Consider the following 12,850-nt stretch of genomic DNA (forward strand, 5'->3'; position numbering starts at 1 on the left):
AGTCTTCAACTCCATTCAAAGACGAATTGTCAAGGGTCAAAAAAATTGGCAGGAAAGCTTAAAACAAAATCTTTTGATGATCATCAAGAGTTGATAAGTCCATGATGTTTTATATATATATATATATATATATATATATATATATATATATTTGATAAGGCAATAATGAGAACTCTACCGACCTACTGAGATAAATATATTGGAAATGGTAAATTGCAAATTATTATTACTTTAAGAGCTGTTGTCTGCTGCAGACTTCACTTAATTAATTTACCACAAGCTTTATTTGTCTCCCTTTAAAATCTCAAATTATTTATAGGTTTTCTTAATTAAATGAGTGCATAAAAGTTAATTTTAATTTTTTCCCTTGTAATTTCTACAAAACCCTACCCTCTTTGGTGATTTAGTCCTGCCCGCCCGCGAAAGACAAATTTTAGTAATTCAACTTTCCTTTTCTTTTAAGTCAGCAAAAGATTGCCGAAGTGGTGGGCTGCTGCCCTCACAAGCCCCCACAAAAGTATTGTGGGGGCTAAATATTCTTTATATTCTTCTCCCTTGCGAAATGCAAGTGGAGTATGAACATCCTCTCCTGCGAGGGGTTATTTATATTGGGCATGTACTTCATAGAATTCATTGTAATAATGTAAGTCCCAATCATGTATATCTGATTGTAAATATCAGTGTAATATCTCTGCTACAATAAGCAGTTGTTGTAAATATCTGTGTAATGCAGTAATCTGATGATTAATCAATCTAAAAAAAAAAAGTCAGCAAAAGATTCCCACGTAATTTCTCAAGATTTTCTTTAAAAAAATCAAGTCTTTTTTCACAAAATCAAAATTTTCGTCATTCAATTAATCTCTCTTTAACGTGAGAAATTTCCGTCGATTTATGATTAGGCCCACACAACATAAATTCCGTGTCACATAGACATAGACATTTAATTAAATAATAATAATAATAATAATAAAGTAATTGAAAAGAGAAGATTTAATAAAAAAAATTGCTCGGCGCTTAATGCTTGGTATTGATGGCATGAGGGAGTGGGGACCACGTCAGCAGTGAAGAGTCGCGGGATCTCGTCAGCTTTGCCTTATGTTCCGCTCTTGCTTTCCACGACGCCGTACGGCCAGTACAGCATTGGGACCCACACCCCACCGACCTACCGCTTTCGTTTTTTCTACTTTTTTATTTTTTTATTTTTTTGGTCAATTATTCCGTACAAGACACACACACACACACATGGTTGACAACTGACATCGACAACATGACTTTGAAAATCACCATTTTTGGTGGGCCCCACCCCGACTGGGGCTTCTCTACCTCATTCATTCGTGCATGCTCGTGTTAAAAAAAGTTTTTTAAAAAAAAAAAAAGTTAAAAAGAAACACAAAAAGTGAACAATTTCGTACACACGACACAATTCCGTAATTCGTGGTGTAATATTTATTAAAAGGATTGTCATCTTGCAACCAACCTCATTATGATAAATAATCTCGCTCATAAAAAAAACATTACTGTATATTAATTATCTTATCTTTCTTAACGTATTAAACATTAACCAATCTTTATATAACACTTTACGAATAACATTAAAAATATAAATTAAGCACATAATACAACTATTATTGTTTGAGAGAAATACGTCGACGAGACCAGACATGGTGAGCAGATATCTGATGGCAGAGTTCTGCGAACCGGTGTGTTCCGTAAAAGCCTGGTGCGCGGGGGAACAGGAGCAGAAATATCCTGCTCGTCCACAAGCACGTCATCCGCGAGGCAAATTTCCTGTAAGAGGCATAAGGCCATTCCGGCTAGAGGTCGAGAGGCGAGGAGACCCGGTCGACGGCAGTTGGCAAGACATGCTCTCCAGCCCGAGAATCTAGGCACGACAGCCACGCTTTTCCCAGAACCGTGGCGTAACACGCAAGATCCTACGTTTGCCCATAACGCAGCATAACGCAGCAGTCGGAGTCCCATACCGTCCCCCAAAAAAGCGGAAACAAGATCTCACAGAACCACGACAGCCACGCTTTCCCCAGAACCGTGGCGTAACACGCAAGATCCCACGTTTCCCATAACGCAGCAGTCAAAGTCCCATACCGTCTCGAAAAAAGCGGAAAACTAGGATTCAGAGGAAGCCTATAAAAAGGTAGACAACGAAGGTAAAGGTGTTAGCATTTTTGAGATTAGAAAAGAAATTCTAAAGAAGAGAAAATCACGAAAAAGTCATAAGATCTGTGGCAAGCGTTCCCCGAACCTTCATATCTGACTTGAGCGTCGGAGGGTTTGCGCCGGAAAAATAACCGGCGTACTCTGACTTGTCTGTGTGCGCAGGAACCTCTGGAGAAGAAGCCTTGCGAGGAGACCCCCTGGTCGTGATGACATTGATCGAGCAGAGATCCTGGTCGTAGAACGAGGAGAATCGGAATCCCGCATCAACATTTTGGCGCCGTCTGTGGGGATGAGAGCAAAAAGCTTCTGTTGATAGCAAGAAGATGAGTGAAGCAATGGAGACAGGAGGAAGTAGTGCACAAGGGGGTGATAGGAGGCTTAACGATTCCGTGACGCTGAGGGAGATAGTCAGTAAAGCACGGGAAAAAGTCATGTTCGACCGAATGGAACGGATGGAAAAGAAGATGGAGACCTTGACAACCATCCTGCATGAGCTGCGGAGCGAGCGAAGGGTAACCCAAGAGGGAAGGGTGAGAGGCGGTGGAGTGGCACCAGGTCCCGATAGTGCGGGGAGAAGTCAAACCACTGGGAGATTTGGTGGTGAGAGAGGTAACGTACCTCTGCGGGGAGAATTTCATAGAGAAAGAGAGCAGTCCCCGGCAAGACAGACTGGTGACGAGGACGACGAGGTGGTGAATGCAGAGGAAACAGAGTTGAGGCAACACTTGCATGATGTAGAGCAAGAGTGGGATCAAGTTGCAGCACGTGACCCTGGTCGTGCAGTGCAGCTGGAGGAGGAAGTGCGCAGACTAGCGCAGATAATTGACGACATGCAAGGAAGGAACAGAGCCCCTGGTTGGAGGATAATGCTGGACGGAGAATCACCGCTCGCAGCAGAGATCATGAGGGCAGTTATTCCGAGAGATTTCCGCCTCCCAGACCTCAGATACTCGGGAAGAACTGATCCGCTGGTGCACATAGAGCGCTTCAACGACATAACTGGGGTACAAGGATTATCTCAATCCCAAAGGTGCAGGGTGTTCCCACTATCCTTTGAGGGACGTGCACAAGAATGGTACAGGAAACTTCCTCGGGGCAGCATTAAAACCTTCGAGCAGATGTGCCAGGAATTCGCGGAGCAGTTTAGTGGGGCAGTGGCACCGGAAGATGACATGATGGAGCTGAAAAGCATGAAACAGGGGCAGCAAGAAACCCTTCGGGAATTCATCAAGAGGTTTCATCGGACTGTCCTCGACTTGGGAGCTTTCAACCACCCTCAGGCGTTAAGGGGATTGAAAGAAGGGGTGAAGATAGGAAGGTTGTGGTACAATTTGAGAAGCCCAGCTATTCAAATGTATGCAGCCGCATACGAACAGGTTAAGAGAGACATCGAGATTGAAGAGGAGAAGGCTGCACGGATTAAGACAGACCAGTTAGAAGGGTTGGGGAGGAAAGAGAAGAAAGCATTACCGGGGAATGGGCCGATCAGGAGGAGGGACCACCAGGCCTCCGGTAGTGGAGCAGGAGGTCGGATAACTGCTTACCAGCCTCATCAGAGGCCACCACAGTATCAGCGCAGCAGGGCGCAACCTCCTCGTTCCCCAGCTAGGGAGCCTTGGAGAAGGCATGAGTCGGCATTTGGTGGTCTTCATCAACATCCCCACGGTAGCAGAGCGAGCAGAACAGAAATACTTCCACCGCCCCCAACTCAGAGCGGGGCAAACAGAGAAAGAGCAGTGCACCTGATCGACCAGAACCCGGACTATGGGCGGTACACTTCCTTGAAGATGTCCTTGGATGAGGTGTACGAGGCCATAAAGGATCGAGGGCTGCTGCACCTCCCTACACCAATAACAAAGCTACCCAACAGGAGGGATAAATGACGTTATTGTAAGTTCCATGGCACCCATGGCCATACCACAGCATAGTGTAGAAATCTTAAGACCCAGGTCGAAGATTTGGTGAGAAATCGGTACCTGGACGAGTTTATGGATGGGACTTTCCCGATGGTGGCCACAACAGGTGAAGGGGAGCAGAGTGGTAGAAACTTGAGGCGCGAGCAGTCCGCAGTAAGGGTGATAGCTGGGGGCCCAACATTGGCCGGAGATTCCAACAGATCGAGAAAAAATTATGCTAGGTATGCCATGACCAGTAAAGAGGTACTCTTCAACACCCCAGCAGCCAAACGAGCAAGGGTCAGGCAAGTGCCAATCATGTGGACGGATGAGGATGAGGAAGGGATTCTATACCCCCACGAGGATGCTTTAGTCATCAAGGCTACTGTCGCTAGCAAGAAGTTTGACCGGATACTGATTGATATAGGGAGCTCAGTTGATGTGTTATTTAAGTCAACCCTGGAAGGGATGGGAATAGCCGACCGGAAGTTGGAATACACCAATACCTCCTTGAAGGGGTTCGGAGGAGGGAAGCTGGTCCCTCTGGGCGTGGTCGAGCTGCCTATCACAATTGGGAGCTCCCCGACAGAAAGAACAATGATACTGAACTTTGTCGTAGTGGATGAGGAAGGTCCTTACCAGATGATCCTAGGTCGGCCATTTTTAAGGATGAGCAAAGCGGTGTTGTCCAACCATTATCTGGCTCTGAAGTACCGGGTGAATGGGGTAGTAGGAGTGGTACGAGGAGACCAGAGGATCGCAAGAAGCTGCTACTCCTCGGCAGCAAGGGAAGCAATGCAGATAACATCCCTCGATACCCGAGTGGAAAACAAGAAGGGCAGACAAGAACCTGTAGAGGATCTGGAAACAGTAAGCCTGGGACCAGAGAACCCGGGAAAGACGATCAGAATCGGGTCGAGACTTAAGGGAGAGCAAAAGCAGGAGTTGGTGAAATGCTTAGAGGCTCATGCTGATGTGTTTGCTTGGACACATGAAGACATGCCAGGGATTGACCCTGAGGTAGCATTTCATAAGCTGGCAATAAAGAAAGGTGCTCGGGCAGTAAGGCAGAAGAGGAGGTGCTTCAACCAGGAGAGGTATGAGGCTATAAATGGCGAGGTGGAGAAGCTCTTGAGAGCAGGGTTCATTCGGGAAGTCAGTTACCCTGAGTGGATATCGAATGTGGTGTTGGTAAAGAAGGCAAACGGCAAGTGGAGGATGTGTGTGGATTTCACAGACCTCAATAAGGCGTGCCCAAAAGACAGCTTCCCTTTACCAAAGATCGATCAGCTAGCAGATTCAACGGCTGGACATGGTCTGCTTAGCTTCATGGACGCGTTCTCGGGATACAACCAGATCCCCATGTACGAGCAGGATGAGGAGAGCACGGCTTTCATCACTAACCAAGGTTTGTTCTGTTACAGGGTAATGCCATTCGGTCTCAAAAATGCTGGGGCCACCTATCAAAGGCATGCAAAGGCTCAACAAAGTCTCAAAGCCTGTCTTATGGCGAGACAGAAGCCAAGCATGCCAAGATCTGCTCGGCCACGAGAAGGCAAGCAGAATCCCAATCCTCGAAGAATCCAAGGCATGCAAAGGCTCAACAAAGTCTCAAAGCCTGTTTTATGGCGAGACAGAAGCCAAGCATGCCAGGATCTGTGTTGTGCAAATTTTAATGTACTCGCAAGCGCACGAATCTGTTGTAGTATAGATTAATGGTGACGAGTGTCGATCCCACGAGGAGGTGGATTTTAATTGTGTAGAATTAATTTTGTGAATGGGTGATTGGATTTGTGGTGGAAATGATTGGAATATGCTAAAACTTAAATTAAAATGGAGAGAATAAATTCTAAAATTGGTATTGAAATGGTGAGAATAAATTGAAGAGAATTCTATTGAAATGACGTACTTGGGTATCTGGATCCGTATCAACATGCATCATGGGCTAAATATTCCTTATTAATGCCAATTAAATCATGAGGGGGGAATCCACACCTCATGAACCACGCTCTAATCAATATGGTGCTAAGGGCTTATCGTGCCAAATAATAATAACCTTATACTAGAGAGCCGGTGTAACCAAGGTGGTATCTAGACAAGATTAGTATTATTTGTTGACGAGAAGTCAAAACATCCACAAAAACTAGAGGGGAAGAGAAAATAAATTTACCAAATTAAGCCCATGACACATGTTGAGACTTCACCTTCAACCCAAGCTTGAAAGAAAATTAGCCACTCATAATTGAACTAGGGGCAAAATAGGAATTTATTAAAATACAAAGAAAATACAAGATGGAGAGGGAATTACAGAAAACAGAGTCCAAAAATGGATTCAGAGATCTCAAATTAGGGGGGGGAGGCCCCCTTTTTATAGATACATGGAGTAAATCATGGCCATCGGATTAAAAACAGTTTGGACGCTCAGGATTGCGCCACGTCATCAGTCAACAGTCCACGGTTTGACCACGCGGATGAACAGTAACACGGTTTGACCCGACTTTGAACAGTAACGCGGTTTGACCCGGATGAACAGTAACGCGGTTTGGTTGAAAATAATCCTGTGTGATGCATGCACCGTACGCGAGATTTTTCGTCCACTGATATGCTGCCACGTCACCATCAACAGTACATAAGAATTTTGGTCCAACAGGATCGTGACACCTCATCAGTCAATGCCACATCATCGGTCAATGCCACGTCATCATCCGTCTATGTGAACAGTGTCGTGAACAGTAACGTATACATTACCGTACACGTGAATAGTACCGTACATGTGAATAGTGCCATTTTTCCTTTTATGCTCCTCCTAAGGTTTTCGACCGTCCTGAGTTCAAAAGTGATGTCCGTTTTGTCGTCTGATCTCTCCTTTATTGTGAAATGACTATAATGCCCCTAAAATACATAAAATACTTAATTAAAATAAAACACATGTAATTAAATCACAAGAAGGTTAAATATATAAAAGTAAGGGTTGTTAGTAAGACTTAAAATGTAAAATGACGGTTTTCTCCTTTATAAATATGCATTTTCTAACACTCAACACACCCCCCAACCAGCTTATTGCTAGTCCCTAGCAAATAAAGCGAAAACAAAATTCAACTTCAAAATAATTTTTTTTTTGTTTTAATAGAAACACTCGTATTTATTCCATCAGATTAATGATAGCAATCAAATAAAAGTATAAGCATTATCTCCAGTCTAAAGCAACATCACACCCACATCAACCATCCACATGAATTAGCCCAGTAGACTTTGTTTTAGCTACTCTCAAGAATGACATGTCAAACCCCAAAATCTCACTGGAAGTAGTGACACTCTCACAAATAAATTAATCCCAATAAAAATAGTCACTCCAATGAATGGTAATTGAGAGAGAAAATAATAAAGAAGTGATATCACATGCTCTCACCAAGATGAAATAAATATGCCCTCAGCTTAGAAATAATACGATCTCAAGTCAAATAAAATGTTAGTCAACCCACTTTATTTATCTTTTTTTTTTTTAATTATGCATCACTACATCTTTTTAGCCCATATAACTAGCTTCTACTTCAAACTATAGTTCCCTAAAATCAAGAAGGACTTTTATTAGGACGAAACGTAGGCTAGGGACATGGCTAACAAAGAAGGAAAATAAAGAAAACAAAGTGTATGTTTGAGAAAAATGCAGAGAATTTTTTTTTTTTTTTTTTTTTGGAAGTTGCAAGGTGGATTTCACCTATTTTTATTCTTTTGAAACAACAACTTTTGTTTTTGTTTTTGTTTTTTTTTTTTGCTTTTATTTGGCATAACTTCACTGAACAAAACAATTATTTACATTTTCTCAAACATAAATAGGTGATGGAACTTATAAGATATCGGGTAATACTCCAAATCGGAGTGGGTCAAGATAATAAGTTGACAAATAAAAGGTTTTTTTTTTTTTTTTTTTTTTTTAAAGGCTCAAAAGGGTTAACTATGGATATTAAATAAAAGGGATGGCTTGAAAGGCTCAAACGGATCAAAGATGGCCTCTCCATCGTCTTTTAGGGCTCTAAATAATCTTCCATATCTACTAGTTAGATGGGCCTCCAAATGTAGCAACACACTCTTTTTTCTTTTTCTTTTTTCTCTTTTTTTTTTTATTTTACAATTTTTTTTTTAAGGGTTAACTCAAAAGTAATTTAGAGATCGTGTATAAAATAATAAACTGCTAAGCTGTATAAAGAGTGGGCAAAAGGGTTATTCTCCAAGAAAAATAATAGGCTCAAAAACTCACTTGGTACTTATTATGACATGTTCATTCCTTCAAGCAACTCACATTTGTCTCCGACATCAACATGTAAAGTAGCAAACATAGCGTAACATCACTTAAGACCAAAGATAATACAAATACTAAAATTTGAAATTAATCATGTCATCCAATGTTAAAACAAATCACACATTTTTTTTTTAAACATCATTCTACCCCCCAACCTATTCTAAACATGAAAGGAAAATATGCATGCAGAAATGTGAAAATGATGTATAAAAACTAATTAGAAAAGTTACACGTAAAATGATAGAAAACGAAAATGATTTTTTTTTTTTAAAAGAAGATGCGTTTCTAGAGGAACTACACTCCATATTCAGCCATCTTCGACTCAAAAGTTGGAAAATGTATATTTATAGAGGAGAAATTAAAGAAGAAAAATAAACATAAACACATAATAAAGAAAAAGAAAATGTCTGAATTTTTTTTTTTTTGAATTTTTTTTTTCAAACAATGAAGATGCGTTTCTAGAGTAACTACACTCCATATTCAGCCATCTTCAACACAAAAAGTTAGCAACAGTTAGTTTCTACAACAAAAAATTAGTAAAAACTTAACCAAAATTTCACAATTGTCGACTATTCCCTCCCCCCAACCAGAACGAAACATTGTCCTCAATGTTTGAAATGAAAGAAGTAGAGTTTAGAAGACATCACCTGGGTGGTGCAACACAGAAGAAAATATTTACAGGCGGAGAGTTAAATCTAATTTGTACTTCTTACTGCGGCTACTGTTACCATCATTATTTGGACGCTCCAACACAAAGGTCCAGGGGTCTGGCTCCGGTCGATAAGCTTGTAACATATCAAGTAGCTCATTAGCAGTGTGAGCACAAATAAAGAGTTTTTTCACATTAGCGGGAATGAAATAGTTTTTTATTGCATGGTTAAGAAATGCGATAAAGCCATCATAAAAGTTTGGTGGATGTGCAGATGGGCCCAAGATGCTAGTGTGATAAGTGCCTCTAGTGTTGCAAGATCTCCTGGAAGGAAAATAAAAGCATCAGCATAATTAAGCATTTCAGTTATTCTTTCTTGCATACCTGAGACGACTAACTCTTCTCCAGTTGATGAGTCAGACGAACTGCCCAATGGTTTTAGGACTCTTGGGATGATGCCTAACACTTGACTTCCTCTGATAAAAGCTGCTTCTGAGACCATTTTTGATAACCCTCGATTACCTCCTCCATACACCAAGTGTAATTTTCTCGCTGCTATGCTTCGACCAAGATCTATGGCTGCCTCAACGAACTCTTTATGTTTGCCATAGGTAAAACCGGAAAGCACACAAATGTTCTTGAATTGTCTATTGGGAGTAGCTGCCATTGCGATACTTCTAAAAAACAATTTGTGAGTGCTTGACAAAAGATATCATATTTAAGAGTCTTGGTGATAGTGGGTCATGGTTGTGTATGAGGTAATATGTCAGTGTCAAATAACGCGTAAAGCACGTGCTCGCAAGTCAAAAAGAAAACAGTAAAAAGGAAAAAGCAAACAGTAATAAAATTATTAAAGACAATAATGCAAACAATAAGACAATAGTGAAATAAAATAACAATAAAGTAAAAGGATATTTACAGGTAGTTGCGACTGTGGCTCACATCTTCCTCTGGTTTTACGTCCAGAAACGGCTTGAACGCCCTCTATGGGTCGAGGATAGGCTTCCTATCCAGTTTTCTTATAAACTGGCAAACAGGGTCGTTTATAGTCAGATTCCTGAGACTATATCGTGCATGCTCTTTCTGGAATAATGGCCATAACTGGAGAATCGCTCCTTGCACATATCCACTGGGATGCGTTTCAAGAGACAAAAGGATATCATCCAATGACTCCTTATTCAAGCCATCCCTAATGAATTGAATCTTATCTTCCCTGTTATCAGACACCATTCCTAAAGAACATGGGTTTTTATTGCAACTCATTCTGGCACACTTATGACAAGCAACAGAAATTCTTCGAGCTCGTCGTTTTCTTGCATAATTTCCTTTACCACAACCAGGCATGTATGCAATAAATTTTGGAGGTAACTCACCTGCCGATCGTACTTTAGCCTCGATTAACCAACGGATGTCAGCAGGTATGTTATTCCTCATGAGTAATCGCATGCGTTCGGACCGAGCTTTATAGATCGTAAGGAGGGCATTCTGAGGAAGTGAAGGGAATCGCTTGTGAAGCTTCGCTAGAATCTCGTTTCTGTCCATACCTTCGCCTCAGAATATCAGTTATTATGGGAAACTGAAGTAACCGACTTGATTGTCACGGAGTACCGTTATCCGCCACTTCACCGGGGTAACAAACTAAAGCACACAAATAGAAAAACAAATTAAAACACACAAAGAAAATTAAAATCGTCCTCTTATTGAATTTACCTCAAGCTCCAACTGGATGTCGTAAACACTTCTCTCAATGTCTCTGAGTTGGTGTTCTAAACCCTCAACATAGGCTACTAACTCTGGTGGTTGTAGAGTCCAAATGCGATGTGTTTTACAAAATTGAATCTGTCTTTTGAGATGAGTTTTGACACGTTGAAGTGGTTTAAGAATGTTCAGGAGGAACGGTCTAAGTATGAGACTCATGATTAACAATGATAAGAGAAAACTTAATGGTAAAATAAACACACTTATGCAAAAACAATTTCAATTAGCAAAAGAATAATAATAAAAAGAAAGAAAGAAAAATCAAATCAACGAAAAGAGAAAAAAAAATCAATTCAAATTTGGTGGGTCACTCAAATTTATTTCGGTGTCTTCTTCATGTGGTTGGTACTCTAGATATGGCTTTAATATTTGACCATTAACTTTAAACGTGACACCATTCTTTGGGTCTTTAATTTCAATTGCCCCATGTGGAAAAACAGTATGAACAATAAATGGGCCAGACCAACGAGAGCGTAACTTAACTGGGAATAGGTGCAAGCGAGAATTGAATAAAAGCACTTCATGTGGCATGGAAGACTTTCATTCGTTGCTTGTAAATCTTGGCATTTTCGTACGCGTCATTGCGAATTTCTTCAAGTTCTGCCAGCTGTAATCTTCTTTCTGAGCTGGCTTGCTGCATGTCAAAATTGAATTTCTTGATGGCCCAATATGCACGATGCTCGAGTTCCACAGGTAGGTGGCAAGCTTTTCCATACACTAGCCTGTAGGGTGACATCCCAATCGGGGTCTTGAAAGCCGTTCTATATGCCCATAATGCATCATCAAGTCTTAATGACCAATCTTTCCTGTCTGGCCTCACCGTCTTTTCTAATATGTGCTTTATTTCTCAATTGGAGATCTCAACTTGGCCACTGGTTTGCGGATGATACGGGGTCGCCACTTTGTGTGTGATTGAATACTTTGTCAAAAGTGCTTTGAATGCTTTGTTACAAAAGTGGGCACCAGCATCACTGATTATTGCTCGAGGGAATCCAAAGCGTGAAACAATGTTACTTTTCAAAAATGCTATCACCACCTTGTGATCATTGGTCCTACATGGAATAGCTTCTACCCATTTTGATACATAGTCAACAGCAACCAATATGTATTGATGACCAAAAGACGGGGGAAAAGGTCCCATGAAGTCGATACCCCATACGTCAAAAATCTCAACCACTAAAATTGGATTTAGTGGCATCATGTTCCTTCGCATAATGCTCCCCATTCGTTGACACCTATCACATGAAGAACAAAAAGTGTAAGCGTCTCGAAATAGTGTTGGCCAATAGAAACCACATTGTAAAACTTTAGTCGCTGTTTTCTTAGCACTGAAATGGCCTCCACAAGCTTGTTCATGGCAGAATGAAAGGATATTCTGAATTTCATTTTCTGGGACACATCGTCTAACAATTTGGTCTGCACAATACTTGAACAAATACGGGTCATCCCAAAAGAAATTCTTTATTTCCGCAAAGAATTTGATCTTGTCTTGCTTGGTCCAATGCTCTGGAAGTTTACCTGTAACAAGATAATTAACTATATCAGCATACCAAGGTAATACTTCCACACTCATTAATTGTTCATCTGGAAATGACTCATTTAATGGTAATTGTTCTATTATTGTGTCAAAATGGAGACGAGAGAGATGGTCCGCCACAACATTTTCTGACCCTTTCTTATCTTTGAATTCCAAGTCAAATTCCTGCAAAAGTAACACCCAACGAATTAGTCTAGCTTTTGCATCTTTCTTTGTGAGAAGATATTTAAGAGCAGCATGATCTGTGAACACAATTATTTTACAACCAATGAGATAAGATCGAAATTTTTCTAATGCAAACACTACTGCTAGCATTTCTTTTTCAGTAGTTGAATAGTTCAACTGTGCATGATTTAATGTCATACTAGCATAGTAAATAACATGGGGAATTCGATCAACTCTTTGTCCTAATACTGCTCCTACTGCATAATCAGATGCATCACACATGAGCTCAAATGGTAATTTCCAGTTCGGGGCCTGAATGATGGGTGATGATGTCAACAACTGTTTTAATTTTTCAAACGCCATAAGACATG

This window comes from Citrus sinensis, chromosome 9 (genome assembly GCF_022201045.2).
Source record: "Citrus sinensis cultivar Valencia sweet orange chromosome 9, DVS_A1.0, whole genome shotgun sequence".
Lineage (NCBI taxonomy): Eukaryota > Viridiplantae > Streptophyta > Magnoliopsida > Sapindales > Rutaceae > Citrus > Citrus sinensis.